Source organism: Macrotis lagotis, chromosome 5, assembly GCF_037893015.1.
Source record: "Macrotis lagotis isolate mMagLag1 chromosome 5, bilby.v1.9.chrom.fasta, whole genome shotgun sequence".
Taxonomy (NCBI): Eukaryota; Metazoa; Chordata; class Mammalia; order Peramelemorphia; family Peramelidae; genus Macrotis; species Macrotis lagotis.
Genome location: NC_133662.1, coordinates 79,207,494 through 79,220,428, shown reverse-complemented (window position 1 = coordinate 79,220,428; position 12,935 = coordinate 79,207,494). Strand labels below are relative to the sequence as shown.

General features: G+C 34.8%; 1 protein-coding gene across 4 annotated transcripts in view; it reads right to left on the bottom strand.

The window, feature by feature from the left end:
• The window catches only part of HTR1E (5-hydroxytryptamine receptor 1E), a 102,894-nt gene that overhangs the window by 67,215 nt on the left and 22,744 nt on the right, over positions 1-12,935 (bottom strand). For 3 of the 4 annotated variants that reach the window (XM_074187114.1, XM_074187113.1, XM_074187116.1), the window contains exon 2: positions 11,020-11,124. The gene's annotated coding sequence lies outside the window, so the exon portion shown is untranslated. Of the gene's footprint in view, positions 1-10,951; positions 11,125-12,935 lie in introns of all 4 variants that reach the window. The other variant, XM_074187115.1, reaches the window with a different exon arrangement.

The following is a 12,935-nucleotide window of genomic DNA, read 5'->3' as shown; positions in this document are numbered from 1 at the left end:
AGACAACTTCTCTTGGAATAAGAGGTAGAGAGGGAAGTCCACAGAGTCATGGGCTGCTCTGGGTGTGAAGATGGGAATAGATATGAATGAGCACTCACCCACTACTGGATTCTTAACTGATGGAGAATGTAGGAAAGAGGAAAAGGAATCTTGGTTACCCATCCAAAAATACTTCCTCAGGTTTTCTCATCTCATCACTTCAGGTATCTTGACCATGCATCCAGAAAGGCCTTCTTAAGATGTGTATGGTTTGGTCAGGTTTGATTAAGGTGAATTTCATGACTTTTTCACTAGGCTGAAAGAAGTGTATGGCCAAGGATTTAACTAATAGGTAACCAAACCATAATATTGGTGGCGAGGCTGGTTAATTAGAGTGGGATGATTCCAAAGACTTGAACCTATATAACTAGAAAGCTGATGGTATCCTTTTTGGAAAGAAGGATAGGCAGCCTGGTGGACAGAATGTGAACTTGGAATCAGGAGACTTAAGTTCAAGTCTGACCTCAGATACTATTAACTTTGTGCCCCTGGGTAAGTCACTGAATCTCTCAGTACTTCAGTTTTCTTGATCCCAGAACCAAATAAAATAACTGTTTGATATTATATCAAATTCCATATTGGACTCATGATTGATCTTCATTTGGGATATTTTGTTCAGTTATCTATGAAGATACAAACCTGTCCTTGCCCAGTCTAGCCTTCCAGAATGGGCTTTCGACATGAAAATGTACCTTCTTATCTTAGCAGCCATAACAATGACAAAAACCCAATTAGCCATGGGACTAAAAAGCTAAATGCAAGAATGTATATAAATTTGTACATTAATTTTATTAGTTTAAATCTTAAAATTAGGATAGCATACTTTCATTTAGATACATTGTTCACTTGATTATTTATTTATATGTATTTTCACCTTCCTGTAATACTTATTTTTATGAAATTGTAATAACATTGAAGGGGAGAGAGACCTTTTACTTTTCTTCTACTCTTCTTTCATCTTTCTTTTTTTAAAAAAATCAGATGAACCAAAGTTTTATCTATTTTATTGATTTTTTCATAAAACCAATTCTTAGTTTTAAAAATGTTTATTAATTTAATTTTACTAGTTCCTCCTTTGAGTTTCAGAATTCTTTTTTTTTTTCTTTAGGTTTTTTGCAAGGCATTGGGGTTAAGTGGCTTGTCCAAGTCCACACAGCTAGGTAACTATTAAGTGTCTGAGGTCAGATTTGAACTCAGGTACTCCTGACTCCAGGGCCGGTGCTCCTCTATCCACTGCACCACCTAGCCACCCTGAGTTTCAAAATTCTAATTTGGTATTAAGTTAGGGGTTTTTATTTATTCTTTAAATTTTTAGTTGCATGGCCAATTCATTGATCACCTCTTTATTTTAGTCATGTAAGCATTTAACTATATAAAATTTTCCCTATTAATTGCTTTGGCTATATCCCATATGTTTTCATATGATGTTTCATCACTGTCATTTTCTAGGATGAAATTTTTGATTATTTCTATGATTTGTTATTTGATCCAATCATTCTTTAAAGTTAGATTATTTAGTTTTCAATTAAGTTAGCTTATCTTTTCATAGCACTTTATTACATGCAATTTTTATTGCATCATGATCTGAGAAGGATGCACTTAAAATTTCTTTTCTTAATGCTTATCTGCATTTGATTGAGAGGTTTTTATGTTCTAATAATGGTCAATTTTTGTGAAGTGTCATGTATCACAGAGATGAAAGTATATTCCTTTCTATCCTCATTTAATTTTATCCAGAGGTCTATCATATCTAACTTTTCTAAAATTTTATTCACCTTTTTAACTTCCTTCTTATTTATTTTGTGACTAGATTCATTTAATTCTGAGAGAGGAAGGTTTCTTTTACCTTTCTTTTTTTAGAGGAGATGTCCAATAAGTGTTATTGACTGACATATCTATAATTATTATTAGCAACATGATAATGAAAATACCCAACATAATATAGAAATTTAAACTTTATAAAATGCTTTACATACATTATCTCATTTTTTCTCACAACAACTCTATGGTGAAGTGGTTCTTATTATTATTTACAGATGAGAAAGCTGAGGCTAAGAGAGGTCAAATGACTTTCTTAGGGTCATTCAGTTAGTAAATGTCTGAGATTAGATTTGAACTCTGGTCTTCCTGATTCCAGATCTATTGCTCTACTCGCTATACCATTTGTATTTAAAATACAATAAAGTCTGAACTGTCAATAGAGCCATATTAAAATTGCTCTTTAATTTTACATTGTTTGGTTTATTCCAATTACTGTGACCTACAGATGCTTGGCAAGGTCTAACAGTTCTTTTGGGCAGGATATTATCTGATCTTGGGCAGTAAAACAAGATGAAAGAATGTATTTTTTTTCTTGCTTATTGAAGAAATTAGCTTGGTGATATAAATGTAATTGCTGTCTGTAACTGTTTGTGTCATCATGGATGAAGAATGTGACCAAGACTAGATGGGGTTAGACTGAGAAAGCTCCTTGAAGAATATGGGCCTAACCTGGTTAAAAATATAGGTATTCCTTTATCTTCCTGTAATATAAAGAATATTTTTGGAGGTAGGGGCAAGGTGATAAAATTTTGAGTAAAAGGTACAAATAATACTCTAAAACCTTACATCTCTTCCCGTAGATAACATGACTTTTGTTTGTTTTCTCAGTACCAAAAAGCTCCTTAATAATCGACAGTGGCACCTCTGCTGTAACAATACCATGGTGACGCACTTTGTTATGGAAAGGGCCTGGAGTGAATCATTAATTGATTGGTAAGGAACAGACAATTAATTAGGCTAACCAGATGCTCAGGAAAGGAGTAATAACATTTTTTATCCAAAAATATTAATCCTGTGCAAATTAAGACCCTAAATTTGATTGTGGTCACTAGTTTGGGTTCATCTAACTATGTTTTGAAAGAATGGAATAAAGTAAAAGCCCAGTAAAATAGCTAATGGGTGGAAGGGGAAAAATATATAATTGATTTTCCTTCATTTGTGATTTGACCTAATTAAGATGTTAAAATGCTAGGTGAATTACTTATAATGATGCAGAAATGAATAGAAGGTTTTAAGAGAAAAAAAAACGATGAGTACTATAGCAACAAGAATAATTTTTCTGAAATGTGTGCAGTAAGAATTATAAATAAATTACCTCCCCCCCAATTTCAAAGATAATATGGTACAAGTATTAGACTAGTACAATAGCATGGCAGCACACAAGATTGTCTCAACATTTTACAAAATTATAATCACATTGCTACTTAATTCTTATTAGGTAAGTACATAATTTATATGGAAAATAATTCTGTCCCTTTATCCCAACACTTAGCATTTTTAGGCATGGTTGGTTAATGTGGTATTCAATTGTCCTTGCATGAAGTGTTGAGTTTCAACCGGGAAGCCTTGTATTCAATTCCACTCACTGGAATTGTCACTCACCAGCAGTTTGACCATAGGCAAACAGCTTCATATCTCTATCACCTATAAAATGAAAATCATAATAACTATAATATATAGCTCACTGAGTGGTTATGAGGTTAAAATAAGTAAAACACTTAAGCAAGTAAAAAAGGTGTTTATTATAAATTAAATGTTACATTATTATTAACTCGCTCATATCATAAAAAAAACAATGTTTTAAACTTTTAATAAATACTGGCCTGGGGTAACTAGCTAGTAGAGTAGATAGAGTCATATTCCTGAGGTCACCAAATTGTCCAGGGTTGCCTACCTGAGTCAAATAGTTTTGGAAGTTGCCTTGAATTTGTCCCCATGACAGTAACTATTATGCCAAAATTTTTTTCTTTCCTAAAATCAGTTTTGATTTAGGCCCCTGAAGTTACAATAGTGGATGGGAGAGACTTGAAAGACCTTTTGGGCACAGGGAAGATGCTGTTGAACTTTGAGGAGGACAAACTGGTAGTGTTTTATGATATGTTTCAGTATGTTTAACATATGTCCATTCTACTCAGTTATTGTAAATTATTATTATTATACATGTTGAACTTCAATTTCCCCTCTGAAAACTTTGGTCATGAAGGTTTAATATTTTATTCTCCAAGAAACATCTAAAATAGTTGTATAAGTCAGAGTGAATGCTAATTGTGCTGGTGATGACCATTTTCTCTCAGTACTTCAGTTTCCTTGATCCCAGAACCAAATAAAATAACTGTTTGATATTATATCAAATTCCATATTGGACTCGTGATTGATCTTCATTTGGGATATTTTGTTCAGTTATCTATGAAGATACAAACCTGTCCTTGCCCAGTCTAGCCTTCCAGAAAGGGCTTTCGACATCTGTAAAATGAACTGGAGAAGGAAATGACAAGCTACTCCATTATCTTTGTCAAGAAAACCACAAAATGTAATCACAGAGAGATGGATATGATCCAAAATGACTGAACACAGTTCTTAATTTGACAGATAAGGAAACTGAGGACTAATGAGAATAAGTAGTTTGTTCAAGTCACCACTAGTTATATGTAGCAGAGTCAAATCTGACCTGGTTTCCAAATTCAGTATTTTCCATGGCATTGCCATTGATTAGCTATAGTTTTATGGGGAAAGGAAACAACCAATCCCCTAAAGAGTTGTTCACTTTTCAGTTCTTGATAGCAGACAAGGTAGAGGTGGAGGCAGGAATCATAATGATGGGGAAAGACAGACTTTGGGAAGGGGATGCCATGGCAACACGCCTGTGATAATGGCAGTCTTAGAAAAAGACTTCCCTCTGGAAATATTGGCCGTGAGGGTTTAGAGGTTTAGAGGTTTAGAGGTGGTAGAGGCCTGGGAATGGCAAGTCAAAGATAATTATCTTGGGAAGGAATGGAACACTCTGAATTTTGTCAATTGAGAGTAATCTCAATTCACTGTAGTTATAGTTCTGACTAAAAGAGCATAACTTAAAGTGCTTAAAGGTTCTATAGGTCATTTAATCCAAGCTTTTCATTTCATGTATGAGGACCCTGAGGTTGACAGAAGTATTATGATTTGTCCACAGTCACATAGGAAGTAAGTGGCAGAGCTAAGATTTAAACCCAGGTCTTCTGACACAAAATCTAGCAATCTTCCAACTAAACCCCATTTTTCTACTGAATAATAAAATCCTGATTAAATGTTTCATTATGATGCAGTGATAAATTTTAAGTTCTGGCAGGTTGTACCAACCTGGACTAGCTTTGATTATGGGCCCAGGGACAATTTATGGATACGTTGTTGTTGAGAACCAGGTGAGTTAAATTCAAAGAGGGTCTAGATGAACTAAAATCAAATCAACTCTACCATTGTTCTTGGGTGAGATTTGTCAATTTACCCCTCTTCTCCTATGGCCTTTTTTATAATTACCATAAATTTTTAGACCCAATGAATATCCCTGGTACTATTCCCCCCTATGTCTGCTATTTTCCTCCATTAAATTGGAAGATTCTTGAAGGCAAGGCCAATCTTAGCTTTCACATTTGCATCCCTAGTGCTTGGCACATAATAAGCACTAAATAAATGCTTTTCTATTTGTTCATTCATTCATTCTTAGGACCCCTGTGAATTTTTTTAGGTTGTTTTTTTTGCAAGGCAAATGGGGTTAAGTGGCTTGCCCAAGGCCACACAGCTAGGTAATTATTAAGTGTCTGAGACCGGATTTGAACCCAGGTACTCCTGACTCCAGGGCCGGTGCTTTATTCACTACGCCACCTAGCTGCCCCCCGCCATGAATTTTTTAAAATAATCCAAGAACACCTGCACTGGAGGAAAGTAGTATTCAATGAAATCATATATTTATAACAGGTACTTGAATCATGCACTTGAAATCATGCACTTGTAGTATGACTGAAGATATTTTGTCTTTTACTGAACACTATTTTCTAGGTGAAGGTACTAGAGTTGAATTATCTTATACAGAGCTATATCTAGGATTGATAACAAGGATTTTGTCCAAGGACAAGAAATTTAAAGTCTATTATTACCATTTATCATCCTCTAAGGAAGAAGGAAAGATAGAGTATGATGATGGGGTGGGGATATAGCTATGGTCAGGTTGAACTTAAATCATGATGATGAGGGAGACCACATTTCAACAGTCTGGGAATCAGTAGGACTTATTTTCCTTCTCTGATAGTAGATGAGGGTCTGTTTCCTCCTCTATAAACTCAAGGTAGTGTTTAGTGTCTCCACCAACTTGGATGAAATGAGATTTGAGCTTCATCTTAGTTCATTCTCAAATTCTGAGAGTTGCTTGAGCCTTGAGTGAGACATTTACCTTTTCTGATGGTTCAGTTCCTGGGGACCTTTTGATGTCCTTCTGAGTCTCTAGCACTCTTTGAGGATATGTAGGAAGGAGGTGGGGGTTGGGTTCAAGAAGTCTTTAAAATTCCCTTCCCATATCCCATCAAGCCCTTTGTAAGCAAATTATGCTCAATATTGAGATCATAGGTGGAAAGGTGGAGGGAACTTAGAGATCATCTTATATAGCTCTTTCATTTTACACTTGAGGAAACCATGGCCATCAAGATTGCATAGGTGGTAATAAGTGGCATCCTTTTGGTTTGAACTTAGGACTTATGTCATGTGTTATTCCCCTCTAGAGGTTGGTTTAAATAAGAACATACTTAATGGTCCTCTTTCCCTAGTTAGGAAATGATGGGAATGGTCTGTGTCTCCAGAAAGGGCTTTGTAATTATCTGGATATTTCTGACTTTTTCTATAGAGTGGTGCCCTATTCTTGCTCCAAATTTGAGGGTGCCTAAAATTCATATCTGGTCATATAAATGTATCACATTGGTTATCACTTTTATGATCAAATATAAAATCCACTCTGATTTTCAAAGCCTATTGTAATGACTTATTTCTACCTTTCAAATCTTCCTATATTTTATCCCTCTTCACATAGGCTATGATCCAGTGACCCTAGTCTCTCCGATATGACATTTCATCTCTGACTCCATGACCTTTCTTTCACTTCATAGCTAGAACATTCTCCCTCTTCTTCTTCTTCTTGGCTTCCCTGGATTCCTTCAATACAATTTGACTTCCATCTTTTGTAAGAGGCCTTTTCTTATCCCTTGATAATACCTTTTCTTGGAGATTACCCTCAGTTTCTCTACTATAGATCTTATTTGTACATAGAGGCTTGCAAACTGTTCCTCACCCTAAGATCACCCCCTACATTAAACTGCGATCTCTTTGATAGCAAGAACTATTTTCTTTGCCTTTTTTTTTTTGTATCTTCCAGTACTTAGCAAATTCTTATTAAATGCTTATTGAATTGACTAGGCTGACTTGACTTGGACATGGTTTCTTTCTTTTCTTTTTTCTTTTGGTTGTTTTTTACAAGGTAATGAGGTTGTGACTTGCCCAAGGTCACACAGCTAGGTAATTATTAAATGTCTGAGAGCGGATTTGAACTCAGGTCCTCCTGACTCCTCCTCCTCTATCCACTGCACCACCTAGCTGCCCCTTGGGCATGATTTCTGATACTTGCTCCAGGTTAAAAAAATTCAAGTTAAAGTTGGGTTTTTACAAATAAAATGCTGTAATGTTCATATCCTCCATAATGACTGAGGGGGACAATGGGATGTAGGTGGTGGCAGAGGGTCTTTAAACCAGATTGAGGAATAAGGAGGAGATATTGCAAGGGAAAGGACAAGGCCATCATTACTTTGGGATCTAAATTCTCTGAGGGTTTGGAGAATCTAAAGCTACCATATTTTGGTACATACCAGTGTCTATCATAGCACCAAATCTACCACGTAACATAATAGACTGGAAAGTGTCTGGATGAAGTCAACCAGGAACAGAAGGGGCCATAAATCCATGTCATGTAAGTATCATTTGAAGGAATGGGGCATATTTAATCTGAAGAATAATCAAGGCTATGGTAGCTGTGTGCAAGTATTAGAAGAGAGGTCATATGGAAAACAGATTCAACTTTTTCTGTTTGGTCTCAGTAGACAGAGCCAGTAGCAATTAGTAGAAATTGAAAAGAGGAAAATTTAGGCTTCTAAATTAAGATTAAATTCTACAAGTTCCCAGTCATTAGAGATGTCCAAAATTGGAATGGGTTCACTTAAGAGTGGACCCTAATGGAGGTCTTCATGCAGAGGACTGATGACCGTCTGATAGGTTTGTTATATAATAATAAATTGTGTATCAATTGGGCTAGGTGACCATTGATATTTCCCCAACTCTTCTACTCTGTATGTTTATGGTTTTGTGATTAGAAAACATTAACTTATCCTGGAGCATTATGAAGAGGTAGGAGAAAGACAAAGAGAAAATAAAATCCCCCCCCTTAATGACAAGGTAAAATGAATTAAGATCAAATAAAAAAATCATCCTCAGGGTAAGCTGATGTTTAAGAAGTTCTGTTCATAAAACAATCACATCAGGAGGCAGAACTTAGTTTGGGACTAGTCTTTTTATTCTCAGGGGAAGTTCTCTAATGTCTGACTCTTCTGAGCAGGAATTATCCCTGGGAAGATGCTTTGAGGTCTTTGAAAGTCCCTAGATTGCAGGTTGCCTGGGTTACCTAAATTCTATTGAGCAGGCTTAATTAAGAAGGCTTATGAATATCTCTGGTGGACCTCAGAGGTTCTGTATTTCACAATATGGCAAATCTTTTGTTACTTTATAAACTGAAGGACAAGGTAGCCCCATAATGAATTAAATTTGCTTTGGAGTTTAGTTACCAAAGATTTACTCCTTTCCTGGTGACAGCCTCTATACTCTAGAACCTGGCAAAGTCATTTCCACCTGATCTAATAAATATTTATTAAGTATCTACTAATTATAGATTTTTTTTGTTTTTAACCCTTGGACCAATGACAACATGAGGATGATGTCTTGACTTGAATGTAATTCAAGTCATCAGCTTCATTCTCTCCTCCAGAGTCATCAAAATCGAGTAGCAAGATATGTCAAAACAACTGACAACGGTCCCATTAGGAATATGATTAATAGAAAGAAAGAAAGAAAGAAAGAAAGAAAGAAAGAAAGAAAGAAAGAAAGAAAGGAAGAAAGAAAGAAAGAAAGACAGTCTTTGCCCTCCAGGTGTTTACAGTCTAAAGAAAAGAAAAACTTACAAAAGGAGGCAAGAAATTAAGGTTTGGGGAATGAGCAGAGGAATGGAATCATGGCTTATCTTATTCTGTGAAACTGAAACCAAGAAGAGAATTAGATTCAAAGCAGAGTAAGTTGAAAGTCCAACTTTTGGCTTCTACAAAGTAAGAATTTTATTATTTCTTCCTTCAATCTGAGGGTAGAGGAAGCTGAGGTAGTCAAAAAAAAGGAGTCAGCAGAATGGTAGTGAATTTAGAAGTGATGGGCTTTTCCTGACAGGGGTATCTTGTTCTGTGGAATTGAACCTCCTAGGTAGATCAATCATAGTTCGGCATTGAGAGGTAGCATTGGAAATAACAATAAGAACAATAAAATACTGAGTTGGAGTTGGAGGACCTGTCAATGTCATGCTCTTAATGACTTTCCATACTTTTGCACTGATTAACTTCATATTTATGCTGTATATATTTTATATGTACTTTTATCTCTTCTATTTGAGCATAAGTTCCTTGAGGGTAGGAATTTTTTTTTGTACTTGTATTCCTCATGCCTGATAATATTCTTTGCTAATAAGACATGATGACTAAGTACTTATTGATTGAATGACTGATTAATTGATAAATGTGTGACCAAGTTACAATCTCTTTAGGACTTAATTTTCTCATCCATAAAATGAGGAACTAGATAGCCTCTGAAGTCTCTTCTAAGTAAAATCTATGATCCAATGATATAAGGATCGTAGATACTCTGAACTTGTGCTCTCATGTGTAAAATGGTACTAAATACTATTTCTAATTCTCAGAATTTCTATTGAGTTTAAATTAAAGAAGATAAATAAACTACTTTGTAAAGGATTTAACCTGATGCAGTTGTATAAATGCCTCTTTAAACTGTCCACATATTGCTATAAAAATAAAAATTGTTAATAAGGATAGGGACTGGAGTCCTGACATGGTACTCTGGACTATTTCTTGCTATAGAAAAAAGGTTTTCCAGAGAACACTTGTGACAGTTAGATAAGGGGGTAAAAAAATCAAATTAAAATAAATCTCTTGCAGGCTCTGGGGAACATGTGACTTTCATTAAATACCAGCTGGAAACCTACTAAAAGAAGAAGAGTTGCTCAAAGGATGCTTCACATTCAGAGGAGGGAATAAAATGACAGATGAATTCCAAAAAAATAAAATAGGGCAACGTTGACACCTTTTTCAGGAAAAGTTCTTACCACCATTTGGGTTTTTTGCTTTCCTAGGGTACAAAGACACTATCCTCATTTCTTGTTCCCACTGGGTTTGTATGAATCCCTACTGACATAGTGGTACTGACAAGCTACTTTGCAATAGAATAAAGGAATGTTTTGACTTCATTTAGAAGCTAGTATTGGTTCCCAAATGCCCCTGTGCCATATAAAATGTTGTGTTGCTTGTGTTTATATTTAAATTATTCAACTTATTTAACTATAGCTGTTCACTTTCCAATTTGTGATATACATTTAAGAAGAAAGTCTAATATTTACTGCTTTTCCTCTAGTGAATTTTTTTGAGTTCTGACTCATGCATTTCCTTTTCATCTATAATACATTTTTTCACAAGAATATAAATATATGTAAAAATAAGTGTTTTAAGATGGCCAAAATTATCAACTTAGTAGAATACATTTGCTTAACTACAAATATGTTTTGCAGTACAGATTTTTCTTATTCTTATTGGCACTTATAAAAAATCAATCAGAACAGTGATTTATAAATGGAAATAACATGTTAGGAAGTGATATCTTGCAGTGGCAAACATATCAATTACATGATTGTAGTGATGATAGGAGATTCCCAAAAACCTCATTTCAAAGCTAAAGCAATTTAAAAATAATTTCTTACCTTGATTAAAAACAGTTGAAGTTTCAAAAAAAAGGCTTCATGCAAAGAACACACACACACACACTCACTTGTTCGGTGACTGTGTTTTTGATAGCACAATGGAAAGTGAAAATTTTCAGACTTTATACTTGATTTGTTCACTGTAGATAGCCAATTCTTTAAGCCAAAAAGAACTATAAAAGAAAAAATATATTTATAATTAATATTGACCTCATTATATTTGTAAATCTATTTGTAGAAAGTTAATGCTATGCTAAGCAAATTTTCACTTTGATTGGTCTCTATTGCTTCAGTGTAAGGAGGACCTGACTGTGTTGGAACCTTGCAAAGTGTCACTGAGGTTTTGCAGGAATGGCTATCATGCTGTTCTAAAATTTATCAAGAAGTGAACCACCAGAATAATGCAAGAAATTATGTTTTAAGATCTTTACATTAGAAATTTTTTTTTGATATTGAAGAGAGAGGTTTCTTAATGGGTAAATGGATAATTCCAGGCACTCAAGAAAAGCAGGATTGGTTAGGAAATTTTGCCAAATGATATTCACCTTGTAAAGAGTGCTTGTCATTCTACTTGTGAGGAAAAATGAATAAAAAGGGAAAAAAGTATACAAGTGACAATATCCTTCAATACCATATTCCTCTAGACCTGGTCATGGTTTTTTTCAGGTTGTCACATTTTTATTGACCAATGAGATAGAATGTGAAAGAAATGACCTCTCTTGTATTCTTAACAAATTATTGAATCAGGACCAAAGTTTTTCCTCTTTTCTACTTCCTCATTCAGAAATCAACTAGTTTGGAAATCTTACACAAAGACTTACTGAAGTTAAGATCTAATCAAAAGACAATATAAAAAATTTCTAAGTTTAGGCCAATGAATGGATTCTTGCTGATTGTGTTTGTTTTAACAGGTCTGGGAAAAATGTTGATTCTCCCTCTTGTCAGATAAGTGATAGGGAAATTGATACATCTTTTTGACTAAGTTTTGATTAATCTAAATTATATTCCCCAAGATCCTCATTGTAATACAGACCTCCTCTCATTATAAGATTTATTCTTTCTCATTAATTTTTTTTAGGTTTTTGCAAGGCAAATGGGGTTAAGTGGCTTGCCCAAGGCCACACAGCTAGGTAATTATTAAGTGTCTGAGACCGGATTTGAACCCAGGTACTGCTGACTCCAGGGCCGGTGCTTTATCCACTGTGCCACCTAGCCGCCCCTTTCTCATTAACTATTAACTAATCAGAGTTGATTGCCACCCTCATACCCATGCTTCCAAGGGTATATAAACACTTGAGGGGTCTTTGGCATGTGAGAGCATCACTGACCTCTTTTTATTAAAAATATGGTAACTTTAATAATAAAATGATTAAATTATTCAGAAAGATTACTAAAAGAATTTAAACATCATGAATGTGAGACCTTAGAGATCATCTGGTCCCTATTGTTTTATTATCAAGTCCAACATCACATAGCTAGTTACTAATATTCCAGCCTACTGGAAACTAGGCTTATATTTGAAGACTTTTCCCCATCATACAATGAATTCTTTTCATAACTTTTCTTAAGAGGATTAGTGTGAGGCTTTCAGGAGCTCTTCTACACACAAAGCATACCAGATTACTTTTAGTAACATGTATTTTAGCTGTCTCAAACTACTATCTAAAAATACAGGTTAAACAATGCATGGCCTTTACTTAGTAAGATTTTAAAATACAAGGTAAGTGGTATCCATTCTCTGAAGCAAGATGGGTGGATTTGGCTGTTGTTCAAGACGAAGACCTGCTTCTTAAATTTTAAGAATGACAATTTGAATATAATATTTGTAGTTAAAAATGCTTTATTTCCTGCATTGCATTCTTCCCTAGTGGGAATAAACTTCACAGAAACTATGTATGGTTCATTTACCATATGTTAGTTTCTCAGAAAGCCAAACATGAATTTCTGGTTTACTTTTAAAAGAAAACAGCTGGCTTTCAGAACA